The 13,737-nt window shown below is 41.0% G+C and overlaps 1 long non-coding RNA gene across 2 annotated transcripts in view; it reads right to left on the bottom strand.

Moving 5' to 3' along the window:
• Nucleotides 1-2,880: 2,880 nt before the first annotated feature.
• The window catches only part of LOC140734411 (uncharacterized), a 159,440-nt gene continuing 148,583 nt past the window's right edge, over nt 2,881-13,737 (bottom strand). Inside the window, exon 4 of one of the 2 annotated variants that reach the window (XR_012100538.1) lies at nt 2,881-3,453. This is a non-coding gene — a long non-coding RNA (uncharacterized lncRNA). Of the gene's footprint in view, nt 3,454-12,776; nt 13,429-13,737 lie in introns of those variants that run through there. The other variant, XR_012100537.1, reaches the window with a different exon arrangement.

Here is a 13,737-nt window from a genome sequence, read left to right as displayed (position 1 = left end):
CTGTTTGTAGAGGCTTTGACTCTTCATTCATCACCACAGCTATAGACAATAATCTGTTTAATCACAACCTCCTCCCTATGGTAGATGCTCTAGTACTCTAAAGCTGCTTATACTCTGGTCGGTTTCACTCAGATATAACTAACATATCTGTTTCCTTTGCTCTAATTGACACATACATGAATAGATGTGGCAGGTAAACAGTTCTGCAATTTGCTACCTGCCTCGATTGCCTCAGGAACCAGTAGATAGGTCAAAGCTGCTCAGTGTAACAACAACATCCTAAAATGTAAAAACAGCCCTTGGCTTTCTTTCACCCTACTGCAAGCTGCCTTCAAAATCCCTCTCTGTCATTTATATTTACCAAGCTTGCCTCCAATGAGAAGTTCTCATCGATTCTCTTAGCACTAAGAATAGATCATCCAAATGCTTACTGGTGTAAAGCTTCTTTAAGAGACTTACCTTCCATTGCCCTTGTTTTAGCTTCATTCTTAATTTACATAATCCTCCAGTTTCCACTATTTCCTCCCATGCCGTCACTGAGCTCATCATGTCCAGTCAAACAACTCACTGCTGCCTTAATCCTAATCCTACCAAGCTATCAGGTGTCTCTTCCTCTTCTTGGCTCTTCTGTCAGCTAACGTTAATGCTTCTCTTTCTTTGGGTACTGTCCTCCCCAAACTAGTTGTCAACATTTCACTCCCTGAAAGAACCTTTACCTCCCAATAACTTTGCAAACTATTGCTCTACTTCGGAGATGTCTTCCCTCTTCAGTTCCTTAATATAATGCCACACCCATCTTTCCCTCCTAATATCCTATTCTTTACGGAACAGAATCATGAATGATCTTCTTCAGGACCAAGCAATGGTAAGATACCTTCTGACCCTATTGTACATGGGTAACAATGCCCTTCTTTTCCAATGATTCTGACCATTGCCCAAATAGGTGAGATCTCATGCATCTGGTTTGATTCTCTTCATTCATACTCAGTATGACTTATCTTACTGCCACTGCATCATGGCCACTGAGTCCCAAACGAATCTACCCTTGGCATTCTATCTCATATCCATATACTGCTCTTTCATTATATAATCCAAAAGCACGGTCAGTTTCCACATATACCCTGACAATTAGAGTTTATTTTCATGTGCACAAATACAGATATGTACTGGTGCTATGAAAACCTTACTTATAAGACCCAGTTGCAATGTATCAGAGTTAGGTTTATTATCACCAGACCCGGTTCTGTAACTTCTCAATCAGGATTGTGGGAATGATGGTATTAAATGCTGAGCTATTGTTGATGAACAGCATCCTGACATAGGTGTTTGTGTTGTCCACATGGTCTAAGGCCATGTGAAGAGCCATTCCCACACTTGACGCACTGTCACTGATTTGTTATAATTCAATATCTATTACTAAATGCGAGAAAAGTTCCACTAAGTGAAAGTTAGAAAGACTAAAGCTATTTGGTTTTCACCATTAACTCTTAACCATCTGTATCTCTGCTGGGTGACTGGGGGTGAACCAGATTGATGTAATGTTTGAAATCTAGCTCAGCTTGTGAATCATACACTCACACCATCAGTAAGGATATTTATTTTCATCTCTGTAGAAATATTTGTTTGCATTAACTCACAAGTGTTAAAACTTATATTTATGCCTTTGCTGCCTATGAACTTCATAATTAAAATTCAGTCCTGGACAATCTTCCTTGTTCTCCTTCCTGTAAAAATAAGGCTGCACAAATATACAAAGGTACATCCTAACCCTCACTAATGCTCCAGCTGTTGAAGCATCATCCCTCTTTTCACTCGCCCTACTTTTGCTCCCAGCTATGCAATTGCTGAATTTTAAATTTGCAGTCTTCTCCAACTCTCCAGGATACAAACACCTTTAGTCCATCAGCTGAACATCGCCATCTTTAAGTTTTATGTGATGAGAAGTTATGCCTACGTTTGCAAACTCTATGACTTCCTTTCTACTTTTTTCCTTTAAGATTCTCTTTTAAAGTTATGTCTTTAACCCCCGATACCAATATTATGTTTGTTGACATTCCCGAAAGATTTTTTCAGAGAATCTAATATCGGCATGACCAAAACACGTTTTTATTATTATTTCAGATTTGTTACATAATAATTAGGCATTGAAATGCTACATTCAGTATTCAGGAAATTTGTTAGTATAATGCAACCAAACAGTTAAAATGTTGTTAGCACATGAACTGTATAATGAACTTATGGAAAAATGTCTTTGTGTGCCGGATACGTGCCTACTGTGCCAGAGATGTAATTCAGCACTGGAGCTCAATTACAGTTCTCTTGTCAAATTGTAACAATAACTGCAAGGCATCAGATATGAATTTGGATCGGGCTCAGCCAAGCACTCAGACTGTTGGCAAGGCAAAAGATGGACCACAGCAATGTAAGCTTATCTCTGAATGGCCTGGACAAACAACCGGTGCCAGAAATTGAGGACAGAGTTTACAATCTTGCATTTTTATTTCCTTTTTTCTACAACAATATGTGGTCTATGTTATTGAATATGAAGATGAGACCTTGTAGCTAGCCAGCCATTAGGCACTAAGTTGTTAGGCAAGGGAAGTGAAGTTTTTGAGAAATGATGTTGCATTATAGCGGGTGAGATTAAAGAACACGGGAGAAAAAAAAATTCATTCAAGTTTCTACTGTTAGAGTAAAGAGGCAGCCTGTTGCTGGCAGCTGCTCACTTCTCAGAGGAAGGTGATTAGGGATCTGATCCTATTTTAAGCAAAGGATGCTTTAAATTTTAAATTCCATACAATGTTTCTCCTCCCTACATAATCTTCATTATTCTTCTGACAGCAATGACTGAAAGTGTAGCAAGGTTCTATAGATGTGCAAAGTGCAGAGTAACTCAGCCATGTGTCCCTTTTCACGGGTTAAACTGGAGAAGACATAATTGCAAGTTACTGCTTGTGTGGTTATTCATGTCCTGTCCTCATCTAAATCCTCTACATATGTACATTCTAGTAATGAATATGGTACTAGAATGTACACATAAAGATGTCAACGGTTACGGTGCAAAGGCAGGAGAATGGGATCGAGAGGGATAATAAATCAGCCATGATAGAATGGCAGAGCAGACTTGAAGGGCTGAATGGCCTAATTCTGCTCCTATGCCTCTCCCAGGCGAGCTAAATCTTTTTTACGTTCGATTTGATGTCGCCAGTACTGAGTCCCCGAGGAGACCTGCAGAAGAAGCGACCGGCAGCTTGGTCATCGCTGAGGCTGAAATACGCAAGTGTTTCCAATGAGTGGACAGTCGCAAGGCCACAGGACAGGATGGCGTCCCAGGGCGGGTATTCAGGATGTGCACGGCACAACTGGCAGGTGTGATTACAGACATTTTTAATCTCTCCCTCTCCCAGTGTAGAGTGCCCTCCTGCTTCAAATAATCCACCATTGCTCCTGCACCTAAAAAGACCAACATAACATCACCTCAATAATAAGCAAATGATTTGAGAGGCTGGTCAAGGACTACATATGCAGCTTGCTGCCACCCACACTGGACCCCCTACAATTCACCTACTGACAAAACCGATCGACAGGTGACGCAATAGCCACAGCTCTACACACCGTCCTTACACACCTAGAGAAGGGGGATGCTCACTTGAGAATGCTGTTCTTGGTCTACAGTTCAGCATTCAACACCATAATTCCCTTCAGGCTTGACAAGAAGCTCAGAGACCTCAGCCTTCACCTTTGCATTGTGTAGCTGGATTCTGGACTTCCTGTCAGATCACCGGCAGGTGGTAAGAATGGGCTCCCTCACCTCTGCCCCTTTGACCCTCAACACAGGTGCCCCTCAGGGCAGTGTACTAAGCCCCCTCCTTTGCTTTCTGTATACCCATGACTGTGTCACCACCCACAGCTCCAATCTGCTAATTAAATTTGCTGACGACATTACACTGATTGGGCTAATCTCAAATAATAATGAGGCACCCTACAGAGAGGAAGTCATCACCCTGACACAGTGGTGTCAAGAAAACAACCTCTCCCTCACCGTCACAAAAACAAAGGAGCTGGTTGTGGACTACAGGAGGAATGGAGACGGGCTAGCCCATATTGACATCAATGGATCTGGGGTTGAGAGGATGAACAGCTTTATGATCCTCGGCATAAACATTACTGAGGATCTCACGTGGTCTGTACATACCGGCTGTGTGGTGAAAAAGACACAACAGCACTTCTTTCACCTCAGACTGTTGAAGAAGTTTGGTATGGGCCCCCAAATTTTAAGAACTTTCTACAGGGGCACAACAGACTGGCTGCATCTCTGCCTAGTATGGGAACCGTACTTCCCTCAATCGCAGGACTCTGCAGAGAGTGGTGCGGACAGCCAGCGCATGTGTAGATATAAACTTCCCACTATTCAGCGCATTTACAAAGACAGGTGTGTAAAGGGCCCGAAAGATCATTGGAGACCCGAGTCAATCACAAACTGTTCCAGCTGCTACCATCTGGGAAATGGTACCACAGCTTAAAAGCCAGGACCAACAGGTTCCAGGACAACTTCTTCCACCAGGCCATCAGACTGATTAATTCATGCTGACACAACTGTATTTCCATGTTATATTCACTATCCTGTTGTACATAATATTTATAATAAATTACTATAATTGCATATTGTTCATTTAGACAGAGACGTAATGTAAAGATTTTTACTCCTCATGTATATGAAGGATGTAAGTAATAAAGTAAATTCAGTTCAATTCAATTCAATTCTGGCCGTATGGTTACCAAATAGGAATGGAAACTGCTTTTCAGAGTACCAAATTATACCAGTCCTATCGCATCCCTGGCTGCAACCAACTACGGTAACTTGTATAGGTGGTGATCAAACCCTATAGTTTCTTATTGTTGACTGTCATAACACACAACATATTTACTGTAATCTAAATTTCCCACAGAAATTTTTAAAATCATGATCCGAGCTTTTAATTATAATTTTACCATCTAGCATATTTCTCTGGACTGTCCTCCAAAAACTATTCACCTTTGGTTTCCCTTTAAACCAAACCATCCATCTGAACATGTCATCAGTTATGTCCTTAATTCCTTTAATTTTTACCCTTTCTTTTGAAGTGCCCTTGTATGTTCCTTACACCAGGAAGGCTGTAAACCACTGTACAAGCCAAAACAAGGGAACAGGACCTACTGCTTCTCTATCGTGGTGTACCTATTATTATTCTATTATAATCCAAATGAAACCTTTGATTAAATTTCAGTCAGAAATTCATTTATTGTTATTTGTCATTCTGAAAGCTATGTGTCTCCTGTGGTGTTGCTCACATGAAATAGATGGCATAATTATTTTGCTTCGTGTTAAATTCAACACATCAGGATCAGGATTCTAATACCAGTTGTGGAATTAAGATCTATTTTTCTGTCAGTATTTAATAGAAACTCTAAATTATTGGTGAAAGTAACTTTTAATTATGAAATTTGCTTTCTCCCTTTTTAACTGGCACAGGCCTGATGGGCTGAATGGCCTCCTTCTGTGGAATAATTTTTCAAAGTGATCCTGAGATGCTACTCCTCAATATTTTATTTCCTTGCCCCAGCAGCACATCATCTTCCAACCCTGAAGCTCAACAAATGCTTGAGTAAATGTAGCTCATTTCTAAATTTGACTCTCTTGTAGCATGAGCACTCAGTGTTTCTTTCACCAATTTCAGATCATTACCATTACTTCCATTTTAATTTGGGACCACAATTACCATTAATCTGTATTAATGGTACAGATTATGCCTCCCGTGGAACCAGCTTTTTTTTTGTTTTGGGCCCAAGTACCACCCTTTCGAGCCTTGAGTTTGGGGTCCTGTCATTGGATAGTCCAGGGGTCGATTCCAAAGATCAAAGGTTGATTTGAAGTCCAGAAGTTGAAGCCTGATGTTTGAAGCCTGAAGGCTGGAAACTGAAGGCTCAGAGGCCAGTCCTGGCCCGTCCAGTTGTGTGTGCGTGGGTGGGACGGAGAAAAGGGGCTCGTTTTGTTGCCTGCTGTGTTCTATTTTGCTGTGTTCCATGCTGTTCTGCCAAGGATTGTGGGAATGCTATACTGGCACTGGTAGGTGTAGTGACCCTCGTGGGCCACCCCCAGCACATCCCTGGATCTGTGGGTGAAGGCAAATGATGCATATCACTGCATGTTCAGATGTACATGTGATAAATAAATCTGAATCTGAATCAATCTTTTTACTATTTAATCTCCTCTGCCCAGTTCTTTCCTCTGCTCTCTCCTATTGCCTCTGCTCTCACTTAAAGCCAAAGACACTCCTTTTTTTTGACAAGAAGGAGAGATCTTGAAATGTCTGAGGAGCAGAGGAAAGCAAGTGTCTGGAAGAATGTGCTTGGCAGGTTTTGGAAAGTCACCATGGGATCCAGTAGGGCTAAAATACTGTCTCATGGTGCAATAAAACAGTGAAGACAAGCCCAAGGATCAAAGGGGGGTGTGATAAGAAGACTGTGATGCATGAATATCTGGAAAGGGACAGGTTATGGAAGCATTGACAGGGAGAGTCCAATTCTATGACATGGTGTCTGTATTGTGGAAGGAAATCTGTCCCTCTGGAAGAATCAGATTGGGAGAATTTCAGTTTATATAAATATTGAGTGGTGTTTGCTTAGGGTGGTAATGTAGCAGAGTTGGTCTGTAACAGGATTATGCTGGAGGACACTTCTGTTTAAATTTCCTGTCCTCCTAGCAGGTTTCTGCAATTTGCAGGCCAGGGAAGGAGGAGTGAAAAGGAAGTGCAAGTTATGTGCAAGAAATTTGAGAAGGAGAAACTAAATTCCAATGTGTCGGTATTTCAGAGGAATAAAGGAAATCACAATGGCATGAGAGGGGAACTGGCCAAAGTTAACTGGAAAGGGACACTAGCAGGAAGGAGAGCAGAGCAGCAATGACTGGAGTTTCTGTGAAAAATGAGGAAAGTACAAGACAGATATATTCCAAATAAGAAGACATTTTCAAATGGAAGAAGGACACTACCATGGCTGACAAGTGAAGTCAGAGCCAAAGTAAAAGATAAAGAGAGGGCATACAAGGAAGTAAAAGCTAGTGAGAAGCTTTTAAAAACTTGCTGAAGGAAACTAAGAAGGTCATTAGGAAGGAAAAGATGAATTATGAAAGGAAGCTGGTGACTAATATCAAAGAAGATACTAAGAGCTTTTTTAATTATATAAAGGGTAAAAGAGAGTAAATGGTAGATATAAGGCCAATACAAAATGACGCTGGAGATATTGTAATGAGAGATGCAGAGATGGCAGAGGAACTGAACGCGTATTTTGCCTCAGTCTTCATAGTGGAAGACATCAGCAGTATACCAGACATTCAAGAGTGTTAGGGAAGTGAAGTATATGCGGTGAAAATTATAACTGAGAAGGTGCTCAGGAAGCTTAATGGTCTGAGGGTGGATAAATCTCTTGGACCTGATGGAATGCACCCTTGGATTCTGAAGGAAGTAGCTGGAGAGATTGAAGAGGCATTATCAATGATCTTTCAAGAATCGATAGACTCTGGCATTGTACCAGATGACTAGAAAATTGCAAATATTACTCTGCTATTTAAGAAGGGTGGGAGGCAGCAGAAAGGAAACTATAGACCTGTTAGCCTGACATCCGTGGTTGGGAAGTTGTAGGAATCGATTGTTAGGGATGAGATTACGGAATGCCTGGAGGCACATGACAAGATTGGCCAAAACCGGCATGGTTTCATGAAAGGAAAATCCTGTCCGACTAACCTACTGCAATTTTTTGAGGAAATTACAAGTAGGGTAGACAAAGGAGATACAGTAGATGTGGTGTACTTGGATTTTCAGACGGCCTTTGACAAGGTGCTGCACATGAGGCTGCTTAGCAAGTTAAGAGCCCATGGAATTACAGTGGAGTTACTAGCATGAATGGAGCATTGGCTAGTCAGCAGGAAACGGAGAGTGGGAATAAAGGGATCCTATTCTGGCTGGCTGCCGGTTACCAGTGGAGTTCCACAGGGGTCGGTGTTGGGACCGCTGCTTTTTATGATGAATGTCAATGATTTGGACAATGGGATTAATGGATTTGTGGCTAAATTTGCCAATGATTCAAAGATAGGTAGGTAGTGGGTAGTATTGAGGAAAGAGAGAGCCCACAGAAAGACTTAAATAGTTTAGGGGAATGGGCATAGAGGTGGCAAATGAAATACAATGTTGGGAAGTGTATGGTCATGAACTTTGTGGAAGAAATAAACGGCCAGACTATTATTTAGATGAGGAGAGAAGTCAAAATGAAGAGATGCAAAGGGACTTGGGAGTCCTTGTGCAGGATACCCTAAAGGTTAACCTCCAGGTTCAGTCGGTTGTGAAGAAGGCGAATGCAATGTTGGCATTCATTTCTAGAGGTATAGAATATAAGAGCAGGGATGTGATGTTGGGGCTCTATAAGGCACTCGTGAGACCACACTTGGAGTATTGTGTGCAGTTTTAGGCTCCTTATTTCAGAAAGGATATACTAACATTGGAGTGGGTTCAGAGAAGATTCACCAGAATGACTCCAGGAATGAAAGGGTTACCATATGCAGAGTGTCTGGCAGCTCGTGGGCTGTATTCCCTGGAGTTCAGGAGAATAAGGGGGTATCTCATAGAAGCATCCCGAATGTTAAAAGGCCTGAACAGCTTAGATATGGCAAAGTTATTTCCCATGGTAGGGGATTCTAGGACAAGTGGGCACAACTTCAAGATTGAAGGACGTCCATTTAGATGTGGAGAAATTTAGTCAGAGGGTGGTAAATCTGTGGAATTTGTTGCCATGAGCAGCTGTGGAGGCCAAGTCAATGGGTGTATTTAAGGCAGAGATAGATAGGTTATTGATTAGCCAGGGCATCAAAGGGTATGGAGTGAAAGCAGGGGAGTGGGGATGACTGGAAGAATTGTATCAGCCCATGATTGAATAGCAGAGCAGACTCAATGGACTGAATGGCCTACTTCTGCCCCTATATCTTTTGGTCTTATGGTCTTCTGGTTATAGATTGGGATTGTCAGAAAAGAAAGAATGTAGAGATTGCTGACAGAACATTGTACAAAATGCACTCTAGTTGTTCCCTAAGCACCAGCACCCCAGCTCTCTGGCCTGTGGTGGTGTTGCAATAAATAATGTAAAGGTAAGTGCAACTGAATTTCACACCAAATCCAAGCATGTTGTATTGGATTCCAGAAACCTATTTCACAGGGGCAGCTGGTGGCACAGCCTTCCAATTAAACAGTAATCAATGAAGTTTGAATAGTAAATGTTGACGTAGTAATTTATGATGTTTAATGCTCCCAGAAATCTAATGACTAATAAGAATGATGTGCAAGTAAGATTTGTAGACAATGCATAGATTTATTTGTAAAAGCACCGGCAAACCTTTATTAGTCCTAGTCTATAAATTGCAATTGATGGTTTGCATGCATTAACAACCAGATCTCCTAAATTATGTTTGATTCTGATTGAACGTACATACACATAGAGTCTGTGTGAAATTTGAAAGATAAATATCCTCACCTTACTGGAGTTTCTTTCTTAGTACAGACCAGTTAGAAAGTGAGGACTCTGGCCACTATCCATGGCAACACAGTAACAAGATGGCCGTGATTTGTCACTTGCCTTATGTGAAAACCAAGGAAATTAACACAAAATTGATTTTCCTCTTTAGTGAGAGGATTAGTCTTAGAGATGCAAGTAAACATTTAATTCAGAAACGACTGACAAAGTTATTCATTTGCCGGTTCACAGTCAGTTTATGTTATTGTGGTTAAATGCCTGATGATATATTTTTAAAAAGTAATTTTTGCACCTTTAAGTGTCAAAAATAAATAAAACCTTTGTGTAAGAGGAATGTCTTGCTGCAGATGAAGGATTGCCAAGGATGATTCTTTATTGATTGTTTTTGTCAAGATCAGCTTCACAGCAAGCATTGAATTTGCTAAATGAGGCATATTATTCAACAGGAAGGAAATAACCAGCATTGTCATTGTCTGCTGACCGGCAATGTTCAATCACACATACAGTATATCAAAAGGAGCAAGAAAAATGCCTTGTACGAGAGGGCTTGGGTGAATTTTGAGAAAAAGAAAAACAGAAATCTCTGGACATATTCAGCAGTTCAGACAACACCTCTAGAGAGAGAAATAGAGTTAGCATTTTCATTCCATTCCCGCTTATTTCTTGTGACATTGGCAGAAGTTGTGCCTTTATGCAGAATGTAGTGTAGCACAGTTCAGATGCAAACTTCAGCTCTGATTGTTCTCTTTGTAACATTTAGAAACATAGAAAACATACAGAACAATACAGGCCTTTCGGCCCACAAAGCTGTACCAGACATGTCCTTACTTTATAACTACCTAGGCTTTCCCATAGCCCTTTATTTTTCTAAGCTCCATGTATCCATCCAGGAGTCTCTTAAAAGGTTCTATCGTATCCGCCTCCACCGGCAGCCCATTCCACACACTCACCACTCCCTGCATAAAAAACTTACCTCTGACATCTCCTCTGTACCTACTTCCAAGCACCTTAAAACTATGCCCTCTTGTGTTCGCCATTTCAGCCCTGGGAAAAAGCCTCTGACTATCCACATGACCAATGCCCTCTCATTATCTTGTACACCTCTATCAGGTCACCTCTCATCCTCCGTCACTCCAAGGAAAAAAGGCCGAGTTCACTCAACCTACTCTCATAAGGCATGCTCCCCAATCCAGGCAACAGTTTTGGTCACTGAATTACAGGAAAGATATTAATAAGGTTGAAAGAGTGCAGAGAAGGTTTACAAGGATGTTGCCAGGACTTGAGAAACTGAGTTACAGAGAAAGGTTGAATAGGTTAGGACTTTATTCCCCGGAGCGTAGAAGAATGAGGGGAGACTTCATAGAGGTATATAAAATTATGATGGGTATAGGTAGAGTGAATGCAAGCAGGCTTTTTCCACTGAGGCTAGGGGAGAGAAAAACCAGAGGACATGGGTTAAGGGTGAAGGGAGAAAAGTTTAAAGGGATCATTAGTGGGGGTCTTCTTCACACAGAGAGTGTGGAATGAGCTGCCAGATGAAGTGGTAAATGCAGGCTCACTTTTAACATTTAAGAAAAACTTGGACAGGTACATGGATGAGAGGTGTATGGAAAGATATGGGCCAGGTGCAGGTCAGTGGGACTAGGCAGAAAAATGGTTCGGCACAGCCAAGAAGGGCCAAAAGGCCTGTTTCTGTGTTGTAATGTTCTATGGTTCTAACATCCTTATAAATCTCCTCTGCACCCTTTCTATGGTTTCCATGTCCTTCCCGTAGTGAGGCGACCAGAAATGAACACAGTAGTTAGAATTTAGTTAGAATCTACAGTATATGTATTCTAAACCAAGCAGTAATCCAAGGTCCCTCTATTGAATATGGTGAGCAGGGACCTTTATTGAGCATATACCTTTGTTTGGTCTGCACCACAAGTTCTAGGCTCAGCTATTTTAGAGATATCAGTTGTTTTGGCTAATTGCAAGGGGAACTTGACCAAATTGGAAATAGCTAAAAAAAATTTGAATCATACTTTCTACCACGGAACCTCCTCTGTTGTATCTTGGTGTGGCACTTCCAATCACTAGTTGTGCTGTAGTACACACCGGCTGAGCAGAGGCAGACTTAAGCTGGCATTTCTCTTCTGGAGCAGCTTGCTTGGGTGAATCTCCCACATAAATTGACAGGGAGTGATATGGTAGGATTCTTAGAGCATGAGTTGGTTGGAAAGTTTCTTGTAGTAATGCACATGATTAAGCTAGGCATTTCATGTTAGCTGAGTAATTCCTTGCTGAAACACAGTGCTCTGTTATTGAGTATGAGAAGCTCAGAATGTAAAGGCTGCAGCACTTATTCCCCATGAAGAGCCTGCCGGTTGATATGTTGCTTGATGCCTATCTTGATCTTCTCTGCTGTCCTGTTCCGGTGATTTTAGTGTGTTAAATTTTAGTCAGGATTAAAGCCAAGGTAAACTGCATGCTTCAGTTTGTATTCATTCCTCAAGGAGTTTAGTTTACTTCTGCTGTTGGCAAGAGCTTCTAAACTATATTCTAATGGTTACTTTCCCTTCTTGACTGCATTCATTTTATTTTATTAATTCTGTCAAATCAGATCATATATACAAGATGCTATGTTGCTTTTTTCTCTTTTACTCCTTCCCCCCCCTTTGTGATATTTATTCTTTACCAATCTGGTGATAGTGTACTTCTGGTTCACAGTAGGCATGCATTTTCTGTCCTCCATCTACAGAAAAATACACTTAGGTCATTGAGGAAATCAGTATTGTGATACTGCACATAATTCTCTGCCTTTGCAGAAATCCCTCAGATATTAATATAAGGAAACTGATATTTTTGGATTGGGCCACCTACAGTGGAATGAGCCATTTAAAATTTCTAAGTATATACTGTAATCCTACTAAAATTCATAAACCTAGGCCAAATTATAATTAAATAGCATCCTTAATTTTAAAACAGTTTTTTTAAAGTTGCTTTACAGTAGCTTGATTAGTCCTAAATTGAGCAAGAATAATTAAAGGCGTGATGGAAGTGGTAGTTATTGAGGAAAGTCACATGAAAAGAGCAAGTTAAACAGTGATAGAAATTTAAGAAAGAGGTTCTAACACTCTGGACTTAAACAGCTGACGGCACAACTGCCAAGAGTGGAACAATGAGAGTGAAGAATACACAAGAACCAGAGATGAAAGAATGTGAAGTTGAGAAGTCTATTTTCCATCTATTTTGTTGAAAAGAAACAGTAACTAATGAGAATACCGGGGGCTGTGAGGAATTATTATCATCTTTCAAACTAGTCTTCAAATTCAGGTCCTGATCCTTAATATCTTGCCTCTATCTCCCTCTCTGAATTTTTATTTGCATTGCATGTACTAAGCAGGCGATGTTGCAACATACATAGGCTGAGTTTTGCTTCTGTATTTTAGTTCTGTTGAATTCAGATTTAGATTTATTTGTTACATGTACATTGAAGTATAGAGCAAAATGCATTATTTACGTTAACAAGTGGTGCCAGCATAGCATGTTCACAGTGTTCCACAGTACAAACATAAGCAGCAAAACAAGCCCCTTTCCCATCCCTCCCACCAACCCACCCACTCACTCACACACCCGGACAGTTCTCCAACCCCATGATAGGCTGCCTCCAGGCCTCAGTCCTTGTCCCCAGATTCTCACACATGGAGGCGTCAGACTTCATCCCACAACGCCGGTCACAGGTTTGACCTCTGGGCTTTGACTTCCAGATTTGCATGGATCTCTGACCCCGGTAACCCAGGCCCTTGAGGCTCCTTCAGTTTTCTACCTTCAGTCTTCAGCCTCAGGCCTTCAATCTCTGGACTCACCGTGCATCAAACCATTTGCATTCTGGAAGCAGAGTTCAATATGCAAGTGTTACGAATTTTGCACTCTGAATGTGGATGGTAGAGAAATTGTTTTATTTAGGATTCTGGGAAACTAAGATAGAGAAGATGAGGGCATGTAATGAACAAACTAATCAATAACAGCTTTCAGTTAACAGAATAATCTTCCAATTGCTTTACTGAGCACCTGAAAAGTGTTGTGAAAGATGATTGTTGGCTTTTGCCTGCTGGGAACAGGTACGAATCCCCTGCTATTTGCTTAAATGGGATTGATATCAATCACTCATTAAGTACAAATCTTGGAAAGTAGCCA

The sequence above is a fragment of the Hemitrygon akajei genome, chromosome 10 (assembly GCF_048418815.1).
Source record: "Hemitrygon akajei chromosome 10, sHemAka1.3, whole genome shotgun sequence".
In the NCBI taxonomy this organism is placed as follows: Eukaryota; Metazoa; Chordata; class Chondrichthyes; order Myliobatiformes; family Dasyatidae; genus Hemitrygon; species Hemitrygon akajei.
This window is presented reverse-complemented; position numbering and strand designations above follow the sequence as displayed.